The sequence below is a fragment of the Leptonychotes weddellii genome, chromosome 6 (genome assembly GCF_054177405.1).
Source record: "Leptonychotes weddellii isolate Sample4059 chromosome 6, ASM5417740v2, whole genome shotgun sequence".
In the NCBI taxonomy this organism is placed as follows: Eukaryota; Metazoa; Chordata; class Mammalia; order Carnivora; family Phocidae; genus Leptonychotes; species Leptonychotes weddellii.
This window is the reverse complement of record NC_138374.1, coordinates 105,615,758-105,634,123: the sequence shown is the minus strand read 5'-3', so window position 1 is coordinate 105,634,123 and position 18,366 is coordinate 105,615,758. Positions and strand designations below refer to the sequence as shown.

General features: G+C 40.4%; 1 protein-coding gene and 1 pseudogene across 1 annotated transcript in view; one reads left to right on the top strand and one right to left on the bottom strand.

Moving 5' to 3' along the window:
- The window catches only part of KCNH1 (potassium voltage-gated channel subfamily H member 1), a 207,284-nt gene that overhangs the window by 128,979 nt on the left and 59,939 nt on the right, over window positions 1-18,366 (bottom strand). The window lies entirely within an intron of this gene.
- Window positions 14,874-15,022, top strand: LOC115944482 (U4 spliceosomal RNA; annotated as a pseudogene).

The following is an 18,366-nucleotide window of genomic DNA, read 5'->3' as shown; positions in this document are numbered from 1 at the left end:
ATTTTTGCTTTTGTTTCACTAGCTTTTGGAGATGTATCTTGAAAGAAGTTGCTGATGTCGAAGAGGTTACTGCCTATGTTCTCCTCTAGGATTTTGATGGATTCCTGTCTCACACTGAGGTCTTTCATCCATTTTGAGTTTATCTTTGTGTATGGTGTTAGAGAATGATCGAGTTTCAACCCTAATTTTTTAAAAGACTTATTTATTTATTTGAGACAGAGAGAGAACACACAGGCGGAGTGGCGAAGGGAGAGGGAGAGAGAGAATCTCAAGCAGACTCTTGGCTGAGCACGGAGCCTGACACGGACTTTGATCCCACAACCCTGAGATCATGATCTGAGCCAAAACCAAGAGTTGCACACTCTGCTGACTAAGCAGGCACCGCTGCCGAACTATTTTCTAAAATGGCTCCAGCATTTTATATTCCTTACCAGCAATGTATGAGAGTTCCAGTTTCATCACACTGTCATCAATATCTGATATTGCCTTTTTTATTATGATGGGTAAATAGACATATCTCACTTTGGTTTTAATATGTATTTCCATAATGATTAATGATGTTAAGAATCTTTAGTCAAATGCAAAAAAAATTTAAAATTAAAAAAACAAAGAAATTAAATCACAGGACCAAAAAAAAGGATCTTTAGTCATGCTTAATAGCCATTTGTAGTGGTGAAAAGTCTATTTAAATCTTTTGCCCATTTTGAGGGGTGAAGCTTTAAACAACACATTTATTCTTTTACACTCTGGAGGTCAGAAGCCTGAAATCAGTCTCCCTGCTCTACAGTCTAGGTGACGGCAGGGCTGGTTCCTTCTGGAGGCTCCAGGGGAGAATCTGATCCCTTGATTTTTCAGCTTCTAGTGGTCACCCCATTCCTTGGCTCATGGCTCCTCCTTTCATTTCACATCATACCACTCCAGTCCCTGCTTCTGTCATCACCGCGCTTTCTCCCCTTCTGTCATCCCATCTCCCTCTGCCTCCTCTTATAAGGGTGAGCGTGATCACATTTAGGGACTCCCCCGGACAATCCAGGATAATTCCCCCATCTCAATATCTTTAATTCCATCATATCTGCAAAGCTCCTTTTGCTACATAAGGTCACATTCATAGGTTCCAGGGATTAGGACGGGGATATCTTTGGGGCCATTATTCAGCTGACCACATAGGTCAAGTGTTTGGCACATAGTGCTAACTATGTAAACAGCAACTCTTACTACTTTGTCTCTGTCTTCTAGGCTGGGGCTGAGGCTCTTCTTTGAGAAGGGGAGAAGGGTAGGCATAAAATGTGATCTGGAAGAGGTCACCTCCACAACCTGGGGATTTCAGGCAGGGTTTCCAAGGTGGAGAGGTTCTCTAGGGCCTGAGGAGGTTCTTTTGCCCATTTTTAATTGGATGGTTTAGCTAATACCAAATTTTAAGAGTTCTTCATATATTCTGGATACAAATATTTTATTGGTTATATGATCTGCAAATATTTTCTCCCAGTCTGTGGCTTATATTTTCACTTTCTTAATGGTATGTTTTGAAACACAAATGTTTTTAATTTTAATAAAGTTAAAGTTATCCATTTTTTCCTTCATTGTATTGCACTTTTGGTATTGTATCTAAGAATTCTTTGCTTAACCCAAGGTGACTAAGATTTTTTCCTATGCTTTCTTCTAGAACTTTTATAGTTTTAGCTTTTACATTTAGATCTATGATTGATTTTGAGTTAATTTTGGTGTATGATGTGAGGAAGGGATAAAGATACTTAATTGTCTTGGCACCACCTGTGGAAAACACTATCCTTTCCCCCCACTGAACTGTTTTAGTACCTTTGTAGAAAGTCAGCAGATCATAAATGGAAACATTTCTAGATTCCCAATTCTGTTCTGATTTATAGGTTTATCCTTGTGCTAATTCCATACTTTCTTGATTATTGTGACATTATAGTAAGTTTTTTTTTTTTTTTAATTTTTATTTATTGATTGAGAGAGATAGTGATAGAGAGAGAGCATGAGAGGGGGAGAGTCAGAGGGAGAGGCAGACTCCCCGCTGAGCAGGGAGCCTGATGCGGGACTCGATCCCGGGACTCCAGGATCATGACCTGAGCCGAAGGCAGTCGCTTAACCAACTGAGCCACCAAGGCGCCCCTATAGTAAGTTTTGAAATCAGTTAGTATCAGTCCTCCAACTTTTATACTTTTTGATGCTATTGTAAATAAAATCTTTTTCTTAATTTCATTTTTTGGGGTGTTTTCTTTCTGGGAATAGAAAATAGAATTGAGTTTTGTGTACTGATCTTGTAGTCTGTTATCTTGTTAAATTTCCTTATTAGTTCTGGCCATTTGTAGACTCCATGGAATATCCTATATAAAAAATCATTTCATCTGCTTATAAAGACAACTTTACTTCTTTCTCTGCGATTTGAATGCCTTTAACTCCTTCTTCCCTTTCTTTTTTCCTTCCTCCCTCTTTCCTTTGTTTTCTTCTTCCGAATCTTAGGGATAAAACATCCAGTTTTTTACCATTATGATGTTAGCTGTATTTCATAGATGCTTTTTATCAGGTTGAGGGAGCTCCTTTCTATTCCTGTTCTGTTGGGAGTTTTTATCATGAATGGGTGTTGGGCTTTTATTAATGCTTTTTCTGCATTAAAGATGATTGTGTGGTCTTTGCCTTTATTCTATTAATATGGCATATTATATTAATTAATTTTGGGATGTTAAAACAACCATGCATTCCAGGGATAAATCCCATTTTCTCATGGTGAATAAATCTTTTTATATGTTGCCAGGTTTGGTTTGCTAATATTGTGTTAAGAAAAGTTTTGTGTCTATGTTCCTAAGATATTGGTCTATTGTTCTCTTTTTTTGTATCATCTGTCTTTGTTATCAGAATACTACTAGTCCCAGAGATAAAGTGTTCTCTGTTTGATGTGTTCCCTCTTCCCCTATTTTTAAAAGAGTTTGTGTTATTATTGTCATATCACATCTATACATGTTACACACTCAATAATACAGGATTATAGTTATTGCTTTATGCAATCTTTTCTTTTAAGGAAGTTAAGAGAAGAAATGATAAGAAGGTATATTTAAAAGTTTTTTAATACACATATTTGCCATTTCTGATGCCCTTCTTTTCTTCCTGAGGATTCAAGTTAAATCTAATGTCATTTCCTTTCATTGTGAAGGACTTCATTTAGTATGTCTTGAAAGGCTTGTCTGCTAGCAACCAATTCTCCCCGTCTTGTTTATTGGGAACATCTTTATTTTACTTTCATTTGCGAAGGACAGTTTTGATGGATACAGGATTCTTGGTGGAATTTGGTCGAACAGAATTTTGTTTCTGTTTTTCAGTTTAGAGCTTCGAATGGGTCATTTCATTGTTCTCTGGCCTCCATTGTTTCAGATGAGAAGTCAGCCTTTAACTGCATCCATAAGCCCACGAGTAATTTTCTCTTGCAGCTACCATGATTTTCACTTTGTCTTTTGCCACATCCATTTTTCATCTTTTTCACTCTGTTCTCTCTGTTCAGATTAGATCATTTCTCTTGACCTACCTTCGAATTCACTTAATGTTTCTTCTGCCATCTACAATCTAAGCTTATTTTTTAAAGTCATCTTTACACCCAACGTGGGGCTTGGACTCAGAACGCCGGGATCGAGAGTCCTACACTCTTTCTGACTGAGCCAGCCAGGTGCCCCCAGCTCCAGTGAATTTTTTATCTCAGTTATTACACTTTTCAACTCCAGAATTCTGATTTTTTTAAATTTTTTAAATTTATTCATTTTTTATTTAATTAACATATAATGTATTATTTGTTTCTGGGGTACAGGTCTGTGATTCTCTGATTTAATTCTATTTTATAATTCTTGGCTCTTTACTTGTCGAGTCATTGTTGTCATACTGTCCTTCAGTTCTTCAAATACAGCTTCATTTACTTCTTTGAACACGTATATAACTACTTTGAAGTGTTGGTCTGCTAAACCCAGTATCTGAGGACATTGAGAGGCAGCTTCTACTAACTACTTTTTTTTTCCTGAGTATGGATCACACTTTACTGTTTCTTTGTGCATCTCATCATGTTTTGTTGAAAATAGGACATTATAGATAATATAATCACAGTAAGTTATTATTGTTTGGTTTTTGTTTGTTCAGTAACTAGCCTCAGGTCAATCTGTGAAATCTGTCACCCTCATTGTGTATGGTCATGATGTCTCTGCTGAGTTGTGTTTCTCAACTATTAGTCTTGTTTTTATTTTTAAGCCTGGACTCTTAGTGTTCACTCCTGTGTCAACGTCGTTTGGCAGTCAGTCAGAGGATGGGATTGAACACCTCATGCCCATAAGGCTTCCATCCTCTGCCAATGAATCTATACGAAAGTAGGGGAGTGCATCAAAAATTCAAGCTCTTCTAAGTCTGCCTAGTATTTTGCTGGCTTTTGGGGCTTTTAGTGCTTTCTCTGCACATGCAAACAGCCCCGAGGTTACTCAGACGTATGTAGATAGTTTGGGCCCTTTCCAGTCTTTGCTGTACCTCAGTCAGGAACATTTTGCCCTAATCACAACTGCAACCTCAAGCTAGAGATAGTGGCCTTCCCCATGAACCCTACCATGGAGACGGTCACTTCTGCTGACGATGCTGGTCCAAATCAAGTTAATCCCCTTTGACCGCAGCAATACAGAGGCTGGTCCTCACACCTGCCCTGCCCCGGCAGAACCCCCACGTCAACGGAGCAGTGGGGGAATGAGGGAACACAACAGGTACGCCAAGCAAACAGGCCACATACCGCCACTATTCTTACCTGAAGTTCTGTGGGGTTTTTGTATAAATGTTTCTCAGATGGTTATATAACTTAGGTCAATTTCTAGAGCACCGAAATTGTTATCTTCACCAAATTCGTCAAGTTTAGAGTTACTTTTTAGCAAGAGGATGTGACAACCTCCTCATTTAGCCATTGCTAGTCCATATTTTAAATTTCTCATTATTGTTTCATTTACCATTTTACTTATTAGAAATTTGAACATTTACTTGTCTGCTTATTGCCCACTGAGTGAATTTTCCATTTTTCCATTTTGCTCCCACTCATCTCGATATTTCTCTCATCTCTGCGAACATATTATAGATATTAAACTTTTGCCTATGTATTTCCCTCAATTATTTTTCTTATATTATTTTCATAATTTTTCCTCAGAAGCTTTTATTTCAAGCTTTAGAGTGTTTTCTTGTGCTTCAAGCCTGAGGAAGTTCCCCAGTTATACTCTACTAAAACCAGTTACAGTGGCTTCTCAATTAATGCCTCCATCTCCCATCTCCAGCCCACTCTATACACAGTACCTTCCTTAGCAAACAAGCCATTCATTGAGTGTTTAATGAATCAAATTATTTTAACAGAAAATTAATGCAAACAGGAGGCAATACTAATGAGTGAAATCCAAATTAAATAACATAATGCAGTTTTATTGTATTTACTGCACTATCTTTAGCCTCTGACAAAATAACACCAAGAGGTTCTGGAAGAACACTTATTGATAAACAAAGACATTTTTAATTTGGCACCAATATTAACATATCACAAAATGCTAAATTACTTCAAGAATTTGGACTAAATATGCTCTGTCTTCCTCTGTCCATCTCTTCCATCTCAATTACCCTGAAAATGGCTTCCTTCGTGGTTGACAAGCTTTAGTCCAGGCTTTGTCTGAAACAACTGCTAAGTAAGTCCAACATGAAATTGGAAGCTGGACAAGGCACATGAGCTCAAATATAAACCTGATCCCAGAGGCAGGTCAAGGCATGCCAAGGCAGCCATAATAGACAGGACTACATGAGGGCTATAGGTCGGAGAATATCACCTTCTGTAATGGGTGCTCACAAGAAGCTACCCACTAACAGGGCTTGCTACCTCAAGTAATCTTCCCATAACAGACTCTCCCCAAAAAGAGATTGACAGGCAGCATCTTGTTGAGAGCCTGATGTCCCTACAGAAGCATACTGATGAAAGATAATATAGAAATAGCTTATACAAACAGGTGGGTCAGCAGGAAGCTCAGATAAAAGAAAAGAATAATGTGGACTGCCTTATGTTACAACAATCCAAGGCTGAAAGAAGTCGGTTGTAGCTGAATTGTCTAGTCTTGAGACAGATGTAAGCAGTAATAGGCAGAGAGTCATTCCACCCACTTCTCTACTCTGATCCTAAGCTCTACATAGGGTGATGGCACCCAATACATATTGAGAAGAAACAAACTAAGAAGCTTGAGAAGAGGCATCACAATGTATTAGGTAACTCTGTGTGTGTGTGTGTGTGTGTGTGTGTGTGTGTGTGTGTGTGTGACAAGGCAAGGCAGACATTGTTACCTACATTTTATATATGAAGATACGGAGGCTTAGTTATAGATGTTACTCTGGTTCACTGGCTCCAGAGCCTATGCATTTTCCACTATGATAACTTTTAAAATCTTGATTAGGTCTTTTGAAACTGGGGAGAAAGTTCCATGAATATTCCATAATAGGAACTGTTATATCCTTCTCTCTAAGTAATCCTTTGGGTTTCTGGAAAAATCCTTTCCATGATTGGGTAACATGTGCTAGAGCCACTCAGACAGGACCACTCAAGATGTTCCCCATCCAGGCAGACAGTGCTTCCAGCATATTTAGGCCAGATGGAAACAGGCAGGGAGTCTTACCCATGTCTCATTCTACACACAGACCATGATGGGCTGATATGCCAGGGAACTGACTGCCCGAAAGAAAGCTGAGTTTTAGAGATATCATCACTGCAGGAACTACATCTAGTCCGGAGAACTCCTCAGTCCATGAATGAGTCACAGAAGAAATAACAACAACAACAACAACAACAACAAATGAATCACCTCTTTTCATACAATGGCTGTTCGAAGAAAATCACCAGCATATAGAAAAAGAAGAGCCAGTGTTCGGCTTTCTTGAGGATTGAGTAGGAGTGACTGTGTGGCCGTCCCAAGTGAATTAGGTCCTTAATACAGGGGAAATTTTTTTCAGTATAAAAATCTCTCCGTTTCCTTGCTATAAATACTAACTCGGTTCAGAATGGCATCATCTGAAACCAGGTTCCCCTTCTCTATAATTATTTTCAAATTTCCCAAAGTCCATCTGTACTGTCAAACTGGGGCAGATATGGAAGCGGCTTTCCACGGACTCAGGCAAATCATGCTGGAAACTTCTGAGCTCCCCCCGCCCCCGATGCCAGAATTGCTCCCTTTGCTCCAACTTCCTTCTCCATTTCCCACTTAGCTCTAGCAGTGAAGAGTGTGTGAGGACACAGTAAACAATTCAAATTTTCAAGGTCTGATAGGGGAGCAAAGGAGAAGGCGAATCCCCATGTGGGGACCCATGCATGCATGTGCAAACATGTGTGCTTAAGTCTGGTGTAGGTTGGACAGGAGGTAGAGTTTAAAAGAAGATGTCGAAAACAAAGTTCATATTAATCACAAAGAAAAGTTCAGGATTCAGTCAGGCAAGAATTAGAAAACTGGCCTAGGGGTTGGGAAATCTGATCTTGAGTTCCGCAGCCGTAAGACTTTGAATAAGTCCATCGCTCCTGACCTCTGTCTCCCTTTTTCATAAAATTCTCAACATCCACATAGGGATGTTGAGAACAGAACTAAATAACAGACAGGAAAAGGATGTGAAAACTAATAAAAGCTTTATTATTGCAAGATAGGTTGAGAACTGTTGAAAAATTCAGATGAAATTAAACTAAACTAAGCCCCAGCAACACAAGCCAGCTTCATCCTCCTAAGCTATTAGCTGGGAAATCTACCTCCTGGTCACAGGATACATATTTAGAAGTAACACCTTTGAAAGTACTTCTCCCAAGACATAACAAATGGTCATAAGGATTAATTTGGGGAACCAGAAAATTGGATTGGATTCTGTGAAAACAGAAGACCTCTAAGCCCTCTACACAAATATTTCTGTTTAGTATATGAATCACAGCGGAGAAGTGTGCCCACGTTCTAGAAGAGTAAAGACCAAGAAAACCAGATTCTTACTCTAGAACAAAAACAAGACAATGGAAGCTATGCTTTATGTTGTGTTGCCTGCTTGAGATTAGACTCGACAACATTCAATAAAGCAAGGAAGTTTCCTTCACCACAATGGTAGTGCTGTCCAGCTAGCTGGGTGTGTCTCCATGGGGCCCTGGAGACAGACAAGCTTAGTAGGATGAAAATAAGAGATGGTCAATGTATGTCCTTAGCTTTTAACTACAAGCAGGGGAGAGGCAGAATAAATGTGGCAGGTGTCCAATAGGAAATGAAAACTGGATAGCTCTGTTTCTTTCCTCTTGCCCTTTTTTGAAAGAATGGTGTTACTGTCATACATTTCAGGTTGCTTTTCCAGGAACAAGTTGGACCAAGCAGTGGCATTTTCACATCCTCTGTCAGTGCCCTTGTGATCACGGGCCAGCCCACAAGTGGTAAAAGGAAATGCCATTGGGGCCAAGCTTTATTTTTTCAATGCACCTGCTCCCCACAAGGGCCACCATCTACTAAGTTTGGGACTCTTACAGATGTTAACTTGTGTTGTGGGGGAATTTTTTTGACGAACTTCCAACATGTCTATGAAACAAAAATAAAGGTAAAAAGTACCAAGTACTAATTTTCTGATCAGAAATACACATCAAAACCAGTCCATGAGGGGCACCTGGGTGGCTCAGTCGTTAGGCATCCGCCTTTGGCTCAGGTCATGATCCCAGGGTCCTGAGATCGAGCCCCACATCGGTCTCCCTGCTCAGTGGGAAGCCTGCTTCTCCCTCCCCCACTCTCCCTGCTTGTGTTCCCTCTCTCGCTGTGTCTCTCTCTGTCAAATAAATAAAATCTTTAAAAAAAAAAACAAAACAGTCCGTGAATTTTCTTATTATAGCCATGAGCGGAGATTTGCTGCCCAGCTGGGAAATACACAAACAAACCTAGTATTAGAGCCTGTCCATCTGGGTTGATTCTGACACCCGAGGATCCAGCTACAACAGTGCTGCCTTCAAGGGCACATCCTCCAGACATCGAGTGACCTGAGCCATATACCTCACAGGCCCTAGTGCCTCTTAAAATGAGGTTTGTCTTGATGTTGAGGACCAAAAATGAAAGAGCTGCAAAGTAACTGGGATCTAGAGTATGTTATATGCAGCGCTTCAGAAAACTGAAAACAGCTGAAGTTCCTAAATGCTAAAAACCAGCGGGTTCCTAGGATTAGTCTATAACGTGTCAAGATACCTGGGCCTGAAGAAAACTCCATCCTACCTGAGAAAATCTTTGGTAATTACCTCAAGAATCACTTACTCTGTTTTCCATTCTCATAGATTGTTTAAATTTTATTAGCGGTACATTGTAACTAGCTCGATTTACTTTGAAAGCTTCGGAGCGCTTTCTCGTCCCCAGTCCCCACTATTTCTTCTGTGCTGTTGCAGAGGAGCGGCTGTGTTATGCACATGCTCTGCTCTGTATAGGCAGCTCCTGTGAAAATACTCAGCTTATCTATATTTAATGTGTCTTTCCTACTACTGAGCCTTCAGGGGGCAATCGCCCCCACCACATCTAATAAGCATGATGGATTATAGTCAATTCAGCTAATGCCAACCTGTAACTAATTATAGCAGCATCCTCAAATCAGGCTAGAGTTACAGCCTTGTCAAAGACCCTTTATAAACAGGCTGTTTCTGGAGATTTACACAGCAAGTATGGGTGAATACATTGGAAATATGAGAAGATGGTATAATGACTAAACTGTCAACACTAGGAGGGAGCTTTGAGTCCTAAGTACTGAGGGAGGGAAGACCAGACGCCCCTGGACAAATGACGAAGAATAAATATTACAGATTCTAGAGGGGCCAACTGGCCAGTAACTCATGGGATACTAGGGGTCATACTAGGGGTACCTGGTAGCCAGCAGGGTGCCCGCAGCTCAAGAAAAGACTCACGGTAACCTGGACAAGCTGCTGTCTCTCCCTTCCAAGTGTGTCCTGGGCAAGATACCCTCTCTGGGGGCACCTGGGTGGCTCAGTCGGTTGAGTGGCCAACTCTTGGTTTCGGCTCAAGTCATGATCTCAGTGTCCTAGGGTTGAGCCCCTTGTTGGGCTCCATGCTGAGCGGGGAGTCTGCTTGTGGATTCTCGCTCTTCCTCTGCCTTTGTCCCTCCTCCCACTTGTGTGCACGCATGCACTCACATGCTCTCTCTCTCTCGTTCTCTTAAATAAATAAATCTTTAAAAGAAACCCTCTCTGGACCTTAGGTCCCCCAGCAGTATGACAGAGGTAGCAGCAGAGCTGGCTGGAAAGAACATGGACTCAGCAGTAAGGCAAGTTTGGTTTCTAAACCCGGGGATGGGGGCTCTATGAAAGTTACTTAAGCTTTCTAAACTTTGGCTTCCTCATCAGGCAAACAGAAAAAAATGACGACTCCCTTGCACAATGGTGGGGATTCAGTGATCATGTCTGTGAAGCCCTGGCACAGTGGGAACACGTATTAGGAACTCAGTAAGTGATAACGGTTATTGGATCCAAGAGTGATATTCCATCCGTTTTGATGATGAGAATGAAACATGAGATTTCATATGGAAACAATGTAAAGTGCTAAAGCATTATAATACGAAGTTCATGGAGCTTCTTTAGAACCCCACAATAACCTGGACAACATACACATTGTTATACCAACAGGGATGATGGAAAAACAGGCAAGGTAACTATGTGGGATGCTCCCTAAAGGCCCTCCCTTTGGCCCCTACTGGATAAGAGGATATAAAAATCAATCCCCCATGCTGGAGTTAAAGTCTAGGATGAATATTGTATATACCTCCAACAAAAGGGTACCCCGAATTCAAAGCCCTCCACAATCCCACCATTCTTTTTTTTTTTTTTTTAAGATTTTATTTATTTATTTGACAGAGAGAGACACAGTGAGAGAGAGAGGGAACACAAGCAGGGGGAGTAGGAGAGGGAGAAGCAGGCTCCCCGCTGAGCAAGGAGCCCGACATGGGACTTGATCCCACGACCCTGGGATCATGACCTAAGCCGAAGGCAGACGCTTAACCGACTGAGCCACCCAGGCACCCCCACAATCCCACCTTTCAAGCCTCATCTCCCATGCCCTTCTTCACACACTATGTTCCAGCACCCTGCAGGGCAGCTCACCGTGCCCTGAAAGTACCATGCAGCTTCATACCTCCAGGCCTTGGCTATCCTATTTGCTCAGGCTAGAGGGTCCCCTCTTCACTCCTACCTCCTGATACTATTTTCCCCCTGGTTAAAACTTCCTAGTCTTTGGCATCCCTGACTCCTCTTAGACAGGGATCAGCACCAAGATATGCTTCTTCGGGTGATCCTCAACAAACACAAGGCAGTCTTTTAAAATAACCATCTTTACACTAGGAGCCTTCTGTTTCCACCTCTGTTTCCTCTGGAAACCCGTAAAATCTAAACACTTTTATATGTTTTCCACATTTTAAACTCCACTTTGTAAACTACGGCTCAAGGAAGATGATTATCAATATTACCACAATCATATCAACAAGTACCAAAAATAGGCTAAGCCCCACCCAAACCCCCCAGATATGTTATGACACTGAAGTCCTGAATCATTACAGCTGTGACAGTGGAGAAAATCTGCTTGGTCTCAGTGTCATCTGTCAAACCAAGCCTATTCCCTTAAGGCATGGCCCATCTGCTACCTCCTCCATGACATGTCCCATTGTGCCCATTTCACAACTTCTTCCTTGGGCTCTCAGAGCATTCTGCAAGCAAGTCTGCATCCCTTCATTGACTAACCCAACCTGTCAGGTGCATTTAGCATATGTAAGAGGTTGGAGGGGGGAGGGACTGATGGACTAAAGTTTCAAGTCCTCCCTAACGGATCTGTAGAGCTTGCTACAAATACCAACCATGGGATCAACAAAGTGGTGAAGACAGGACTTCCAAGTCCCACAGTGAGAATGTCAGCTCTGTTCCCTAGCAGACTGCCACTCTAAGCCCCAATCTCCTCTCCTATAGAATGGGAGTGAGTCTCCTTCACTGAATTGTGAAAATAAAACAAAATTAGATGAGAAGCATCAAGCACTTAGCCCAGTATATGCCCGGCATGTGGTAAGTGCCCAATAAACAGGAGCTATTTTTTTATGGTATAATTATGATCATTATTACAGTCTAAAGAGGTGTGTGTCACAGAGCAATGTACAAAGAGCAAAGGAAACAAGAATTCATTCTGCTTTGTTTGCACACCTTGCCTCTCTGGAGCTTAGTAAATGTTTGTTGATTCAAATATGGGGGATGGTGCAGGCTTTGAGAACTCAGAGAAGACATGGCCATGAGAGAGGACGACAGCCAAGGAGCCGGTAGGTCAATGTTCAAAGACATCCCAAGATCCAGGAAAACAGGGAACATGCAGGTAAAACCTGGAATAGCAATGAGGCCACTACCAGCCCAATAGGAAAGTTTCCAAATGGTCTGAGGTGACTCCAAATGCTAGTCAGGAGCTGGGATGGCCACAGAAGCACCAATGGAGGAGAATGTTAAAAATACGAGTTTGGGGAACAGGGAATCAACAGACTGTGGTGGTGCTTGAGACTATGTATTTTCAACAAGCAACCAAGATGTTTTTAATGTGCAATCAGATTGTACCCAGGAACAGAAGGCAGAGTGAGCCCTCAGCATGGCTGTTCTGGTCTGGCCTTTAGCCCTCTGTGCAAAATCTATGCAAAATCTCTCTTGTGATTGGGGCCTCTCCTTTTAGCCAAGGCTCCATGAAGGGTGGGGTGTGAAAGGTCATCAGATGGTTCAAACCTATGTGCTCAGGAATAAAGATGAGCTTCCTAACAGCAATACTTCCCAGGGCCAAGAATCTTCATGAGGGAAGTAACTATTACTCTTCTAGATCATTGTCTGAGCTAACAACAACAACAGGAATAGCAGTACTAGTTAATAAGTGCTAGCGATGTGCCAGGCACTGCACTAATCTATACACATTACCTAATTTAATCCCCACAACACCCTGCAAGATAGACACTGCCCTCATTAAAGATAAGACCACCAAGGTTCATGGATGCCTGGGTGGCCCAGTGGGTTAAGCGTCTGCCTTCGGCTCAGGTCATGACCCCAGGGTCCTGGGATCGAGCCCTGCATCAGGTTCTTTGCTCAGCGGGGAGGCTACTTCTCCCTCTCCCTCTGCCTGCCGCTCCCCCTGCTTTCTGACAAATAAATAAATAAAACCTTTAAGAAAAAAAAAAGACCACCAAGGTTTAGAGAGGATAACTCATGTTCTCAAGGTCACACAGCTAGTCAGATGGAGTCAAACAGGCAGCTCGTTATTTCATCATGAAGTTACACTGTTTGGCCAACTGACAATTCTACCTGCCAGTCCCCGGCTATACCTTTCCTGCAGACCTGGCTCAAAAGCCTCAACCTGAAGTCATTTTATTTCCTCTAAAATTCCCAAAGCACTAAACACAGAGCTCTATTTCTAGTGCTGTTCAATCATTAACTGGTGAATACACAGAGGTATGTTTCTGTCATACCTTTTTCCAAAGAGCACAAAACACACTCACATTTACTCTCTCATCGGTTCTAGTGCCTGCTTTAAAGAACGAAACAAAACATTTTTATTGGAGTAAGACGTAAGGGGTTCTGTAAAACATTTAAAATGACATATTTACAAGGTCCCATTCTTTCCTCTAAGTGTTGCCATGCTTTTTGTTGCTTTTCCTATTCAAATAGAAGCCTTTCATTTATACACATCCTTTTCAAAGAAATCTGGTTATATAAAAATGTAACTAAAAAAGGCAAGTCTTTTCTGTTGCTTAGTACTCTTAATTTCCTATTGTTTTCCTTTACGTTGCCTTTCAATGAGGTTTCATGTCTCTTTCCTATATAGCCCCACATGGATCTGGCAATCTGTTCACAGCATGCTTGAATCTACATTCACTACCTGCACTATTTCTGCAGGTTCACCTTTGGACCATTGGGAAGAACGCAGCCAATCTCTGGCACCGCCATCCATGTCTCTGGGGCACGCCATGTTTCGGAAACTCCACACTAGGCCCTCGCCCCACAAGGCCACGGTCTAACAGTGGAGCACATACTCCTCTCTTCCTCACCGAAGGTCATGAGAGACCAGCCCCCTACCACTACTCTCACAGTTATAACTGTTTTGATCTGTTACTCTGCTTAATATGAAAACATAGAACAAATGTTATACTCTCACAGTTATAACTGTTTTGATTTGTTACTCTGCTTAATATGAAAACATAGAACAAATAATAAGGAGCAAAAAAAAAAAGTCAAAGAATTTTAAGCAGGCTACTGGGAGAGATGATATTTGTAAGAGACTTTTTCTGACCATCTCTTATCACTCTACTGGGGCATTTCCTTCTCATATGCTCTAATTCAAATATGTGGACACTTGTCGATTAATGAGCACAGAGTATCATTTTTGCCTTCAAAAACTTTCAACATATTAGGAAGGTAAGAGCACACGCACACAGAAACTACTACTTCTTAAAGGAAGGCTTCGTCATGAGTTCTTACAAAGGCCTCGGCCTTCAGACAGGCAATGCTCTCTTGCCTCCTAACCAACCCCGTGAGATATGCTTCAGCTAATCCTCAAACTTTATGTCTTATCCACACAGCTTCCCTGTGCTTGGAAAAAATCCATAAGATGCTAATTCCCTGGGAATGTCTAATTCTCAAAACCCTTTTGTATAGTTTCCATATCCTTCAGACTCCCTTTCCTACAAATGTGGCCATGGATGCTGTTGTTGGTACGGGATGGATAATTCCAATAGAAGCCATAATCATCTAAGCTAAATTGGGCTCCTAGGCTGTAGTGAACTCAAGGTTAAACAAGTCATCATTCAAACATTTCATAAGCTTTGCACAGTGGCAGTATCGTAGCCAATGAGGTTTATCCGAGGCGCGATTACTGCTAATTGAGAACATCTCAATAATTCGGGAACCTCAAATGGGAAGACAAGATTTGTTCTGCCTCTCACTCACTATGTGTTTTCCAATAATGGCACCAACCTCTCTGTGTCTCAGACTCCATCAAGAGTCAGAAGTTAATACATATCAAACCTGTATTTATGGGGGGGAATGGGGAGTTATTGTTTAATAGGTACAGAGTTTTCGTCTTACAAGGTGAAAAGAGTTCTGTGGATGAATGGTAGTGATGGTAGCAAGACAGTGGGAATGTCCTAATGCCACTGAGCTATACACTTAAAAATGGTTCAGTGGGAAATTTTACATTATGTGTATTGTACCATGATTAAAAATGTTTTAGTATTCTAAAATTGATTTCGGTGATGGTTGTACAACTCTGAGAATATACTAAAAACCACTGACTTGTACACTTTAAATGGGTGAATGGTGTGGTATGTGAATTACATCTCAACCTCTTACAAGAGAAAAAAGAATCAAATGGATATTCTAGGGAAAAAACCCTATATTTCAAATTAATCGGATAGATTGACAGCAGATGGGTTACAGCAGTAATAGGATTAGTAAATTCGAATATAGGTCAAGAAAAAGTAGTCAACCTGAATCATAGGCGGAAAAGAGAATAAAGAACAGAACAGAAGAGACTGTGAAATACAGTCAAGAACAAAACCTGACCCAGGAACTTGATAGTCAAAATGTTAAAAACAAAAAATATAGAGGAAATTTTAAAAGAAGCAGAGGAATTTACCCAAAGCATACAAAAATACAGATTTGAAGGGGTACATGCACCCCGATGTTTATAAAGGCATTATCCACAATAGCCAAACTATGGAGAGAGCCCAAATGTCCACTGACTGATGAATGGATAAAGAAGACGTGGTATATATACACAATGGAGCATTGCTCAGCCATCAAAAATAATGAAATCTTGTCATTTGCCACAACGTGGATGGAGCTAATGCATTATGCTAAGTGAAATAAGTCAGAGAAAGACAAATACCATATGATTTTACTCATATGTGGAGTTTAAGAAACAAAACAGATGAACATATGGAAAGGAAAAAGAGAGAGAGAGGGAAACAAACCATAAGAGACTCTTTTTTTTTTTTTTTAAAGATTTTATTTATTTATTTGAGAGAGAGAGAATGAGAGCACATGAGACGGGGGAGGGTCAGAGGGAGAAGCAGACTCCCTGCCGAGCAGGGAGCCCCATGTGGGACTCGATCCAGGGACTCCAGGATCATGACTTGAGCCGAAGGCAGTCACTTAACCAACTGAGCCACCCAGGCGCCCCAAACCATAAGAGACTCTTAATAATAGAAAACAAACTGAGGGATGATGGAGGGATGTGGGTGGGGGATGGGCTAAGTGGGTGATGGGTCTTAAGGAGGGCACTTGTTACGATGAGCACTGAGTGTTGTATGTAAGTAATGAATCACTAAATTCTACTCCTGAAACCAATATTACACTATACGTTAACTAACTAGAATTTAAATAAAAATTTGAAGAAAAAATAAATAAAAGAAGCAGAGGAAAATAAGACATCCCATTCAGGAGAACAAAAATAGAATGGCACTGAATTCTCATCAGAAGCAATAACATATTTAAACTGCTAAAGGTTTAAAAAGAAAAAAGCAAGCTTATAATTTTACACCTTGAGAAAATAATCCAAATAAAGATGTTTTCAAACAAATTATTTAAAAAATTCATCACCAAAAGAACTGTACTGTGAAAAAGAATAAAGCAGATGCTCAGGCTGAAAGAAACTGATCCCCCTCCCAAAAATATGAAACTAAAAAGAAGAGTGAAAATATACAAATAACTATAAAAGAACATTGGCAACTTAAAGCAGTAATGATAACAAAGACCTGTAGGTTTATAACTAAAATAGCACAAAGAGCAAGAAGGAAGTTAAATAGAATTAAACTACTGTAAAGATCTTAGTAGTTTGAAAAGGGGTAAAAGTACTAATTTAAATAGCTTTTACTATGCGAAGAATGCAATTGTAATCTCTAGGGTGAGCACTAAAGAATAATAAAAAGATATACAACTAAAAAGCTAAGTTGGGAAATTAAATGGAATAATAAACAAATAATTAATCCAAAGAAGGTGGTAAAAAAGGATATAGGAACAACAACAACAAAAAAAAACCAAGTATCAGAAAGAAAAAATAAATAGAAGATGATAGACTAAAACCCAAGGATAACAATGATGACAAAAGTGAACTAAGTATTCCAATCATAAGACAATTATCAATGGACCAGATTTTCAAAAAACAAAAAAGGACCCAATCCTTTGCTATTTATTTACAAGAGATAATCTTTAAAAATAAGGCCACAAGACTATACATAAAAACCTAAAGACTCCACTAAAAAACTGTTAGTATTGATGAATAAATTCAGTAAGGCTGCAGGATACAAAATTAATACACAGAAATTTATTGTTTTTTCTAATACTAATAACAAAGTAGCAAAAAGTGAAATTAAGAAAACAATCCCATTTACAACTGCACCAAAAAGAATAAAATACCTAGGAACAAATTTTTTTTTTCATGTTTTTTTTTTATTCTTATGTTAATCCCCATACATTACATCATTAGTTCTAGATGAAGTGTTCCATGATTCATTGTTTGTGCATAACACCCAGTGTTCCATGCAGAACGTGCCCTCCTCAATACCCACCACCAGGCCAACCCATCCTCCCACCCCCCTTCCCCTCTAGAACCCCCAGCCTGTTTTTCAGAGTCCATCGTCTCTCATGGTTCGTCCACCCCTCCGATTTCCCCCGCTTCATTCTTCCCCTCCCGCTACCTTCTTCTTCTTTTACCTAGGAACAAATTTAACCAAGAAAGCAAAAGACCTGTACTCTGAAAAGTATAAAACTTTGATGAAAAAAATAAACAAGTGAAAATTATTTCACGCTCATGGATTGTAGGAATTGTTAAAATGTCCATACTACCCAAAGCAATCTATAGATTCAGTGCAACCCCTATCAAAATACCAATAGCATTTTCACAGAACTAGAACAAATAATCCTAAAATTTGTATGGAACCACAAAAGACCCTGAATAGCCAAAGCAATCTTGAAAATGAAAAGCAAAACTGGAGATATCACAATCCTAGATTTCAAGATACATTACAAAGCTATCTATAATAATCAAAACAGTATGGTACTGCTACAAAAATAGACACAGAGATCAAGGAACAGAATAGAGAATCCCATAGGGAGGCGGAGCAAGATGGCGGAGGAGTAGGAGACCTGGATTTCGTCTCCTCTCAGGAATTCAGCTGGATAGGGATCAAACCATTCTGAACACCTACAAACTCAACAGGAGATTGAAGAAAAGAAGAGCAACAACTCTCTCATCAGAAAAGCGACCACTTTCTGGAAGGTAGGACGTGCGGAGAAGTGAATCCGAGGCGATA